Source organism: Pipistrellus hanaki (assembly GCF_964339955.1).
Source record: "Pipistrellus hanaki genome assembly, chromosome: 1".
Classification (NCBI taxonomy): Eukaryota; Metazoa; Chordata; class Mammalia; order Chiroptera; family Vespertilionidae; genus Pipistrellus; species Pipistrellus hanaki.
This window is the reverse complement of record NC_140503.1, coordinates 112,719,134-112,732,079: the sequence shown is the minus strand read 5'-3', so window position 1 is coordinate 112,732,079 and position 12,946 is coordinate 112,719,134. Positions and strand designations below refer to the sequence as shown.

The window sequence follows — 12,946 nt, the reverse complement described above, 5'->3', positions numbered from 1 at the left end:
TATCTAAAGCATGAAGGCTTTCTCTTCTCTGTGCCTGGCATTCTGTTCACTCACATATCTCTTCTGGTTATTACACAAAATTCAAGTCTCTGTTTAGATGCCAACTCCTCACCCTTTGGATGACTTTAATTTTCTTCATAATGTTTATATCTAACTGGCAATATAGTGTAAATTTACTTGTTTAATATCTTTTCCCCTAAATAACATATAAGTACCCATAGATTTTGCCTAAGTCGTAGAAGTGGATGGCACACAGGCAATATGCAATAAATTATTGTTAAATGTATTAGTGTATTAATTGTATCTATACATGCTGTCATGCAAGTTATATAAATTCTAGCTGACCACTTTCTAGCTTTGAAAACTTAGGTTAGTAAAACTCTTTTTATTAAAATAGTTACCATGACACTTATTTTATGTGTAAAGTGCTTATAATATTATATGGTTCACTTAAATGCTTATTGAAGATTTCTTATATTTTGATTATGTTTTTATTATTATGTTGTGGGAACCATGCTAGATATGCCTATTAGTCAAGGCTAATTAAAGCACAGAGGCCTTGTCAATACATCGAATTCCAGGGCCACTCTAAGATAAGACACCATAAGCAGGTGTAAGAAAATAAGCACAACAACCCCAAAGTATATTGCCCATGTATGCCCTTCTGTAGCTAATATATGAATGGTATAACTATTGGCATGAAGCCTTCTTTATCTCTAGAATATTATGCATGTTGTTAACCATCCAGTGGACTAGGGGAAAAGGCTAGAGAGCTCAGATGGAGCAGAGAGCTGGTACTGCTACAATGTAAGGCTAATAGCTCATAGAGAGCTCAGATATAGCTACCTTGTTAACCAGTAGAGTGTGCTGAGCCAGAGAGCTATGATGTAAGGCGGTGAGTTTAGAGGCAGTGCGTGGCTTCTCAGATAATAGCTGTGGGCACAGAGACTAATGCTGCTTTGTGGGAAAGATGCACGTGTTAGGCAGCCAGTGTCTGGCTGCCTGCCTGTATGGACTTTGCTGTGAAGAGCTGTTTTGTCTGGTGGCTATATGGCCACTCGCTTCTGCAAGGACTCATTCTTATACACCCACACTTCTCATGGACTCTCCATCTAAGACCTGGCATTTTAGGAGGGCCATCTAGGCAGAGGGGCTTGGACCCAACACCTGTATCTAGTGAACAGAGGATAAAGGAGGAACTTGGACTAAGTTCCCAACAGTTAGTACAATGGGCAGGGTTTGAGAAGGAACCCGCCCAGGCACAGGTTGAATTTAAAATATATGGACTCAGAACAACTCAGAGTAGCAGTGCTGTGCAGCGCTCCTGCTGTCTCTTACATATGCTATTCTTCATATTTCAAAAATGTGTTATATTCATGTGAGCTGAAATGCATATATAAAATGTGCATAAATATAGGGTCCTCATTACCTTATCAGTATTAGATTCCTGGAGATAATGAGGTTTCTTGAGGAGGCAAAATTCCTAAATATCCCAAATTATTTATTTATGAATGTTTACAATTTCCCCCCAAATACTTAATTTATATTTTAGGTATAGTTTGTAGTTTCACCTAAATTTTATTATGGTTCAAAAAGTATTCATAATACCTATTTAGTTACAATTTTTATTTTTCACTTCAAGTTGACTTTTTCTAGTAACAATTATTTTCAGATTATACAATTTTAAAAATATTTTACTTGTCTTCAAGAATCAGATAAATAAATGTATGTGGATAATGTTTAAGAAAAAATCAAGTTGTAGGTGTAAGCTTCCAGTTTTTATTATCAGTGGCAGAATAAACCTAGGTAAATAGAATTTATCTTTTTGTGAACTCTGCTTTTGAGAGAAAAAGACATGACAGTATGGTGTGTGTGTGTGTGTGTGTGTGTGTGTGTGTGTGTCTCTGTGTGTTAAGATCGGTACATATTTAACACAACCTTCCATACCTTTTCACATAGAGTCCTCTACAATGACAACTTATTTTCCAGAGATGGCTCATTGCACTTACTATGTGTGAAGTTCCTTTGGTAAGTTATCAGATTATTCCAAATTTCCAAATGGATTCAACCACAACAAAACCATATCACTTGAAATTAAGAAACATTTTTCTGCTTTTCTGCAAATAAATAAATAAATAAATAAATAAATAATCTGAACACTTATTCACATGGTTTTAGATTGATCTGATAATAATATTCAGAAGACTGATTGATTTTGCTGAGAACATTTTCTTCTGGCACTGAGCCAAATATTAAAACGAACCCCTATCAATAGCATTAGTTTACTGAGAAAAGGCAGTAATAACATAATATCATATTATTAGCCTGATGTCAGTCAAATCTTTGCTGCTCTTGCTGATGGGAATTTATTGATAGACACTGAAAGTTTTCCAACTTTGTTCATTAATATAGTTCAAGTTCCAGTGTCTCCAGAGATTACAAGACAGTTTTATTGGCATTGGATATGGATTTATTTCAGGTGAGTTTAAACAGTGAGTAGACAATAATTTTACAAAAGTTGATGTTATCAGGGGACTGATTAATCTTATAAGATGGGAAAATATGTTTACTATTTCCTGAAATACTTGCTAGAGATCTACCAAAAAGATTGAGGATGTTTCCTTACTCAATATGCCACTACAGTAGTCCCTCCTTATCTGTTGTTTGGCTTTCCACAATTTCAGTTAACTATGGTCAAGGGCAGTCCAAAAATATTAAATGGAAAATTCCAGACAAAAATAAATCATAAGTTTTAAATTATACACTATAATGAGTAATGTGATGACATATCATGCCTTTCCACTCTATCCTGTCTAGACATGAATCATCTCTTTGTTCATCATATCCACATTGTACAATATATGCCACCCACGCATCAGTAGCCAGTTCGGTTATCACATTGACGGTCATGGTATTATGCTGCTTGTGTTCAAGCAATCCTCATTTTTCTTAATAACGGCCCCAAAGCACCAGAGTAGTAATGTTGGCAATTCAGATATGCCAAAGGAAAGTCATAAAGTATATGTATGTATAGGAAAAAATCATTGTTTACATAAGGTTCGGTACTATTTTCAGTTTCAGGTATTTACTGGGGGTATAGGAACATACCTCCTCATAATGATAGGGGGTATAGGAATGTAAAAATAATAACAGCTTCCACCAACTTACAAAAATTTAATATTAACCAATTACAGCCAGTAATGACACCCACATAAATACCGTCAATTAATCTTTGACAAGGAAACAAAGACAATATAGTGGAAAATAAAAAGATATACTTTTCAATAAATGGTGATTGGACAACTGCATGTTAAAAAACTAATTTAGACACAGACCTTATAACCCTTGATAAACATAAACTCAAAATAAATTATAAACCTAAATGTAAAGTTAAAAACTCTTAAGACTCCTAGAAGATAACATAGCAGAAAACCTAGATGACCTTAAACATTATAATGACTTTTTAGATAATCACCAATCACAATTTATGAAAGAAATAATTGATAAGAGGTACCTCATTAAGAGTTTTTGTTTTTAATCTACTCTGGGAATTGCACTCAAGATAATGGCAAAATAAACACAGACTGGAAGAAAACATTTGCAAAATACATATCTAATAAAGTACTGTTCCTCCAAATGTTCAAAGAACTCTTAAAATTCATATTCAAAACAAACAACTTGACTAACTAATGGGCCAAAAACCTGAATAGAAACTCACTAAAGAAGACATTCAGTAATAAAGAAGCATATGGAAAAATGCTCCACATCATGTCATCAGGGAAAAGCAAGTTAAAACAAGATATTGAAACACAGGCCAAAATACAGAACACTGTAACACTACCAAATGCTGGCTAGGATGTGGGCAACAGGAACTCTCACACATTGCTGGTGAGAATACAAACTGATAAAGACACTTTGGAAGACAGTTTGGTAGTTTCTTACAAAACAAAACATGCTTTTGCCATATGATCCAGCAATCATTCTCTTTAGTATTTACATAAATTATTTGAAAACCATGTCCACACAAAAACCTGCACATGAATGTTTTGTAGCAGTTTTATTCATAATCTAAAAACTTGAAAACTACTAGGAGCATTTGAGATCTTGCTCTCCAGCATATGTCATCAGTATTGGCTCAAATATACTCTTAAATAAATTAAAAAAAAATAATAATAAAACTACCAAGGTGTCCTTGGTTAAAAGGATAATTAAAACAATGGTACATGCAGACAATAAAATATTTTTAGCACTAAAATAGAAATTGTCAAGCCATAGAAAGACATAGAGGAAATGTAAATAATATTACTGAGAAAAATAAGCCAATATAAAAAAAAAACTACATACTAAACAATTCAAACTGACATTCTGGAAAAGGCAAAACTGTGGAGGGCATGAAAAGATCAGCAGTTGCCAGTTGGCAGGATATAGTGAAGGCTGAATAGGTGAATAATGGAGAATTTTTAGAGCAATAAAACTATTGTAAATAATAAAGAGTAATATGCAAATAGACCATCACTCCAACACACAGAATGGCTGCCTCCATGTGGTCAAAGGTAACGGCCACAAGATGGCAGGCAAGGGAAGGAAGTTGTGGGTGATCAAGCTAGCAGGGGAGTGCAATTGGGGGCAACCAGGCCTGCTGGGGAGGGCAGCTGGGGGCAACCAGGCAGGCAGGGGAGGGCAGTTAGGAGTGACCGAGCTGGCAGGAGAGGGCAGTTGGGAGCAATAAGGCAGTTAGGCGTCGATCAGGCTGGTAGGGGAGTGGTTAGGGGATGAACAGGCTGGCCGGCAGAAGAGGTTAGTCAGTGAGGTAGGCAGGCAGGAGAGCAGTTTGGAGCCAGCAGTACTGGATTGTGAGAGGGATGTCCCCCTGCCAGTTTAGGCCCAATCCCAGGGGCCCCAGATTGGAAAGGGTGCAGGCTTGGCTGAGGGACACCTCCCCCAACCCCCCAGTTCATGAATTTCATGCACCAGGCCTCCAGTTCCATAATAATGTATACATGTCATTGTACTTTTTTCAAAATAGACAGAATTGAAAACACTACAAGTGAGCCCTAACATAGACTATGGATGTTGAGTTATAATATGTATCAGTGTAGGTTCACCAATTGTAATAAATATACCACTCTGGTCATGATGTTGCTAATGAAAGAGGTGCTGTGTAGGTAGGCTGTGGGGTAGGAAGTGTTTTGAAAACTTCTCTGTTTTTTTTTTGTTTTTTTTTTAATATATTTTGTTGATTTTTCACAGAGAGGAAGAGAGAGGGATAGAGAGTTAGAAACATTGATGAGAAAGAGAATCATCGATCAGCTGCCTCTTGCACACACCCCCCCCCCCACTGGGGATATGCCCACAACCAAGGCACATGCCCTTGACTGGAATCAAACCCGGGACATTTCAGTCCGCAGGCTAACGCTCTATCCACTGAGCCAAACCTGTTTTGGCAAACTTCTCTGCTTTTTATTTTAATTTATTGTAAACCTAAAACTTCTCTTTAAAGAAGCCCATATATATATTTTTATTAATTTCATAAAGGAACAGAGACAGCCCTAACCAGTTTGGCTCAGGTTTGAATCCGGTAAAGGGCATGTACCTTGGTTGCAGGCACATACCCAGTAGGAGGTGTGCAGGAGGCAGCTGATCGATGTTTTTTTCTCATTGATGTTTCTAACTCTCTGTCCCTCTCCCTTCCTCTCTGTAAAAAAAATAAAAATAAAAATATTAAAAAAAGAAAGAAAGAGAGGTAGAAACATCAATGATGAGAGAAACATCATTGAAACATCAATCATTGATCAGCTGCCTACTCAATGTCTCACATTGGGGATCAAGCCTACAACCTGGGCATGTGCCCTTGACTGGAATTCAAGCTGGGAACCTTCAGTCAGCAGGCCTATGCTCTATCCACTAAGCCAAAGCAGCCAATGCTGGATCCATATATTTTAATGGTGATTGCACTGAATCTATAGATAGTTTGGGGTCTTAAGGACATTTTAATGATGTTGACTCTACCAATCCATGAACACTGGATATTCTTCCACTTGTCTATATCTTACTTCATCTCTTTTTTCAATGTCATGTAGTTTTCTGAGTACAAATGTTTTACCTCCTTAGTTAAATGTATCCCTATGTATCTTAATTTTTTTGTTGCAATGATAAATGGGATTTTGTTTTTGTTTTTTAATTTCTCTTTCTGTGAGTTAATTATTGGTATATAAAATGCCTTAGATTTCTGGGTGTTAACTTTGTATCCTGCTACGTTGCCAAATACATTTATTAAATCAAAAGGATATATGTACCCCTATGTTCATAGCAGCACAATTCACCATAAGATTTTGAAATAGCCTAAGTGACCATCAGCAGATGAGAGGATTAAAAAACTGTGGTACATCTACACAGTGGAATACTACACTGCAGTAAAAAATAAGGAGTTATTACCACTTGCAACAGCATAGATGTAACTGAAGAGCATTATGCTAAATGAAATAAGCCAGTTTGAGAAAGATAAATATCAGATGATCTCACTCATTTATGGAATGAATCAAGTAGTTTTTATTGAGTCCTTAGGGTTTTTGATGTCCACTAGCATGCCTTCTGTGAATAATGACAGTTTTACTTTTTTTCCCAATTTGGATGCCTTTTATTTCTTCTTCTTGTCTGATTGCTATGGCTAGCACTTCCAGTTCTATGTGGAACAGGAGTGGTAAAAGTGTGCACCCCTGTCTTGTTCCTGTTCTTAGGGGGGATGTTTTTTTGTTTTGCCCATTGAGTATGATGTTGGCTCTATAACCTACCTCCATTTCTAAAAATAAATTCTACTAAGCACAAAAGCATCCACGAGGGAATTATTTTTAAAAATTCTCTAAAAAGTTTAGTGCTATATAAAATGTTTCAAAGCATTGGAAGAGAAAATGAAATGTTTTATTAATAATGATAATATATACTACACAAAAACCCAAAGGGGATGCCAAAACCGGTTTGGCTCTGTGATAGAGTGTCTGTCTGTGGACTGAAAGGTTCTAGGTCTGATTCTGGTCAAGGCATGTACATTGGTTGCGGGCACATCCCCAGAAGGAGGTGTGCAGGAGGCAGCTGGTCAGTGTTTTTAGTTTTCTATTGCTCTCCTTTCCTCTCTGTAAAATATCAATAAAATATGTTTCTAAAAATCAAAGGGGAAAAACACAGAGAAATATAATTCATGAATATGGTTTCAATAACACTATAATTATGAGCTAATAGAATTAAGAAACCAAATAACAAAAACAACCAAAATAATAGTTTTTTTCAGAAGCTTCAGGATGGCTCACTGTTTGAAATATTTTAATATATTTCAATATATTTCTAAGATAAAGGATATCCTATATAATAAAAGGCAAATATGCTAAATTGTCCCCTTTGGAGTTTGACAGATCAGGAATTTGACTGACTGGGAGTTCAAGGGCTTTCTATGATTTGCACTGACCACCAGGGGGTGATGAAGAACACAGTAAGGTCTCTGGCCAGCAGCCAGGGGAAGGAAGGCGCTGATTGACCCTGATTGCCAGCAAGGCCTAGGGATCCTACCCATGCATGAATTTTGTGCACTAGGCCTCTAGTATTTAATAAAAACTTATATTATAAAACTGTAATAGTTAAAAAACGGGAAAGCAAGAAATGTCTATCAGAATGCAGAATTTCTGTCAGAAATACATTACATGCCCATCAATGGAGTTGTTGTGATTAAGATATGGCACATTCATGCAATGCACTGCTATCTAAAGAATAAAAATTGCATTTCTATATACAAAGAATATTGCATGAAAATAAGAGCACACACACACTTGCACATTATATTCATTTATATAAAAAGAGCAAATTAAATAAGTATATATATTTGAAATATATAGGATATTTTTAGAATAATATCACAACAGTACTGGGTAAATAGGAATTGAGAAAAATATATTCCATTGTATATTCTTTCCTAGCTTTTAATTTCTATAGCAATTACATGTATTACCTATTCAAAAATAAGTTAATTTGCCAAGAGCAGTTTGGCTCAATGGATAGGGCGTTGGCTTGGGGACTGAAGGGACCCAGGTTCTATTCCAGTCAAGGGCATGTAACTTGGTTGTGGGCATATCCCCAGTAGGGGGTGTGCAAGAGGCAGCTGATCGATGACTCTCTCTCATTGATGTTTCTAACTCTCTATCTCTCTCCCTTCCTCTCTGTACAAAATCAATAAAATATATATTAAAAAAAATTAAAAATAAATTAATTTTAAAATATATAAAAGCTATCTTATAGTGGCAAGAAAAAAAACAAAACAAAATGTAACTCAACTATATTCACAGGCAAAAGGAGTGGTAAAAAAATAAAAATAATAAAATAAAAAGATTAATAGAGGGACCAGTGAGTATGAGTCTTTAAGACAGATGCTATATTTTGCTGCTTCTAAGAACCCTGACTTGGAGCCACCACTAAATTTAGACTTCTACTAAAAGCCATAGTCCTTTCTTTATTTGCCCTAAACTTCCTACATTGTCTTATAGCAATTAATTTGCATACTTTACTCTCTCATGTGTTAGTGCCTTTTCCATGCACCAGGAGGGTTGCAGGTTCCATTCCGTATCGGGGCACAATGTCCAGTTGGAACATGTATGGGAGGCAACCAATCAGACTGTCTCTCTCTCTCTCTCTCTCTCTCTCTCTCTCTCTCTCTCTCTCTCTCCTTCTTAAACCCTTGGTTGATACACACACACACCCACCCACACACACACACACACCCCGTATTTTCCAGCATATAAGATGACCACTGTGTTCTAGTAAAAAGCCTGCTCAGATTGGCCAGAGTCAGAGAGGCTGTCTATTAAAAAAGAACTGGTGTTGTTGCCTCGAAAGTGGGCGTTAGTCTTATTCAGCGAATATAGGCCTAAACCTATGTTTTAACTGTAAAATTAGGGGGTCGTCTTATACGCTGGAAAATACGGTGTGTGTGTGTGTGTGTGTGTGTGTGTGTGTGTGTGTGTATGAAAGATTATTTGACTTTTGGTGGTGGGCACACAATGCAATATACAATGATATATCATAGAAATGTACACTTGAAACCTATACAATCTTATTAACCAACCAGAGGCCTGGTGCACGAAATTCGTGCATGGGGGGGAGGTCCCCTCAGCCCTGCTTGCACCCTCTTGCAATTTGGGATCCCTAGAACATCTCTCTCACAATCCAGGACTGCTGGATCCTAACTGCTCACCTGCCTGACTGCCTGATCACCCCAAATCACTTTGCCTGCCTGCCTCATCACCCCTAACCACTTGCCAGCCTGTCTGATCACCCATAACTGCCTCTGCCTGCCTGGCTGACCGCCTCTATCTGCTCACCTGTCTGCCTAATCAACCCTACCACCTCTGCCTCGACCCCCACCACCACAGCTTCATCCAGAAGGACATCCAGAATGAGGATGAGGTTTGGATGTCCCATCTAATTAGCATATTATGTTTTCATTATTATAGGTGTCACCCCAATACATTTAATTCAAAGAAGGTAAGTGTCTCATCAAGATTTTTTAAATTTTGTACCATTTTAGCCATAAAATATATAAGCCATCAATATTCAGTATGTCTCTTTTTATCCAAATCTGCAACTTATAGTAAAGGTATATTGGGACTACAAAATAATTTTTAAGACGCTGAGCACCAATAGTTTACCATTTATTGGTATGCCACCAAAACAACACTAAAAAATAGGATTTTTCAATCAGCTCTCACAAGCAAGAATGTTGTATGAATGCAAGTTTCTAAAACAGCAGCTGGTGTGGAGTTTTAAAATGCAATTCAGTGTCAAGGGAATAAAATTAAAGTGAGCCTCAGTGGGACTGATAGCTTCTGTTGATTACCAGCTGTCACGGGAACAACTTCAGGATTGTATTCTGTTTCCTGTCTTTAGATTTACTACTTTGAGGGAAAACATATGTTTTTTGTTTGGTTTTATTTTCATTTTTGTACAGAAAGTTTACTGTAACTGTTTTCTCCATTCACTACAAATATTTTGATTCTTCAGGGAAATAAAATTTTGAAACATAGTAAGAAGATTTAAAAGTATGAACACTTCAATGGAGTCTTTCCTGGCACCGATTATTTGGGTGACCTTCTATTCTCCCTGAAATTCAACTCAGACCTGCATAATCTCTTAATATCCTTATATTAGTAACCTAAAATGATGCACTACGAAAATTGTAAATAAAATGTATCCTCCAAATAATTTATTTGCTTCCAAGTAGAACATCAACACATTTACTTTAGGAATCAACTATTCAGCATAGGATACTTGACATGGTTATAAATCAAGTGATCAACACGATTGTTGCATTCTAGTTTGATATTTTATGTAAAAATATACTCAGCTTTCCTGATGCTACTGATAGTATAATCCTTAGTATCATCACAGATGAGTAGTCACCAATAGGTAAAACAAAATGTATTTATTAACTGATAAATATAAAGTGATTATCTATTATATCTTAGATGGCATCATTTCAAGTAAAATATTCATACCTCACATCTTGTCTCAGAATTAAAAAAAAATAACACCTAGTTATAATCTTCATATTAGCATAGTAAAAACAACATTGTTGCTTCTTTTATAAGAAGCATTTAAATTAATTTTACATTTCTGAGACTGCAGTGTTATGACATTATGCCTAAGATCAGATGGAAAGACCTAATACCTAATACTGTACTCTAATATCTGCTGGGGGAAATCATTGGTCACCTTAGCTCCACAGCATGTCTGAAGTTACTTTCTTCCCCTCCTCTTTTCCTCATCTAGATGCTGGGTTCACTTTTAATTAGTTAACATCTATGCTCTGTAACGATGCTCTCTTACAGCTACTGAGTGATTTTCACAGACAGTCAATTCTATTTGGCTTGCCTTATTACACACAGAAAACAGAGTTCAGGGTTATATCCTTTGAGATCAATATACAATATTTTTGTTTTATATTTGCTGTGTCATTTACACACTTCTATTAAAGTTTCTGAAAGTGTACCTGGGATTCCAAATACCTTCTTTACTAAGGAATCATGATACTTAGCTTCATGGTTATGTGTTTCTTCTTTTAATGCATAAAGAAAAACACACTGGGAGGAGAGAAAAACCACGCATGATTATAAGATTAGATTATAGAGTTATGTATATTTATATATAAATATATAATATTTTAGAATATGTGATTAATGAAATACACATGTACCATTTCTATTAGAAATATTTGATCCACCTAAATTTTCATATTTATGAATTTTATATTTGACTCCTTTTACTCTCTTCAACCTCTCCCTAACCCCTTCCCATCTTATAACCACTATATTGTTGTTGTATCTGAGATTTTGTTTGTATTGTTTGCTCATTTATTGCTTTCAGTCAGTTTTATATCCCCATAAAAATCAAATCATATTGCTCTTTATTTTTTTCTGACTTATTTTTTTAGCTGGATATTCTCAAGATCACCTGTATTGTCTCAAATTTCATTTTTTTCTTATTGCTGAATAGTTGACTTTGGGTGGTCCCTTTGCAACTAATTTGTCATAGATTTTAAGTTCTGTCATGTATTTCCACATTAGATATAATTATAAATATTGAATGTAGTTTATCAGAAAGATAATCCTGTATAATAAAGAGATAATATGCAAATTGATCATCCTTCCAACACACAAGATGGCCACCCCATGTGGTCAAAGATGGCCATCACAAGATGGCCGGGAAGGGAAGGCAGTTGTGGGTGATCAGGCCAGCAGGGGAGGGCAGTTGCGAGGGAGACCCAGGTCAGCAGGGTAGGGTAGTTGTGGGTGATCAGGCTAGCAGGGGAGGGCAGATGGAGGGGGACCCAGGCCTGCAGGGGAGGACAGTTAAGGGGGAATAGGCTGGCAGGGGAGGACAGTTGGGGGGGAGCAGGCCAGCAAGGAAGGGAGAGTAGTCAAGGGCAACCAGACTGGCAAGGGAGGGCAGTTGGGAGTGACCAGGCCAGCAGGAAAGGCAGTTGGGGGCAACGAGTCCTACAGGGGAGAACAGTTAGGGGCAATCAGGCTGGCAGGGGAGTGGTTAGGGGGTAATCAGACTGGCAACCAGAAGTGATTAGGGGCAATCAGGCAGGCAGGCAGGTGAGTGGTTGGGATTCGGTAGGCCAGGATAGTGAGAGCGATCCACATTGAAGAGGTACAGGCTGGGCTGAGGGAAACACCCCCCACCCATGCACAAATTTCGTGCACTAGGACTCTAGTATTTAATAATTTCTTATTTAATATTATACTAAGCACTTATGATTGAGCTAAAAATAATTAATTTCAAGACTACACATTTTAATTTTTTGTTTTGCTCCTATAAAAATTAAGTCACTAAACACATGATATTTTTTTCAAATCTACCAAGGTGGGTGATTATAGTGGAGAACAATTAGATGCTTATTTTTAATTATGCAAGAGAATAAGAGTTACAGTATACAGAACAATATAATACAACAAAGAATAAACATACACAATTCAAATTGATAGAAGGTGCATTTGCAACTCTACTTAATTTATGCATAGAAATAGACTTATACTTTACAGAGATATAAATCAACAGCATCTTTAATCCTATCTAATAAAGAGAGAATATGCTAATTGACTGCCCCACCCTCAAAGATGGTGGTGCCTACAGCCATTAAGGAGGGAATATATTAATTGACTACCACACCCTCAAAGATGGCAGAGCCCACAATCACAAGATGGCAGTGCCCAATGCCTTCAGTCCTGACAGGACAGCAGGCATGTGGTCTCCCATTCCCTGCAGCCCCCCAGCCACCCAGGGCCAGCCTGAGGCACAGGCAAACCTCATATGTTGGCTGCCCAGCTACCTAGGGCCACTCGAGGCTCAGGTAACCAGGGCCAGCCAAGGCTTGTGCTGCTGGCAGTGGCAGCAGCAGAGG

The 12,946-nt window shown here is 37.1% G+C and overlaps 1 long non-coding RNA gene across 1 annotated transcript in view; it reads left to right on the top strand.

Annotated features, from left to right (window-relative positions):
• The first annotated feature begins 8,102 nt into the window (after nucleotides 1-8,102).
• Nucleotides 8,103-12,946, top strand: part of LOC311623442 — a 764,210-nt gene continuing 759,366 nt past the window's right edge. Inside the window, exon 1 of the long non-coding RNA XR_014795149.1 lies at nucleotides 8,103-8,133. This is a non-coding gene — a long non-coding RNA (uncharacterized lncRNA). The remainder of the gene's footprint in view (nucleotides 8,134-12,946) is intronic.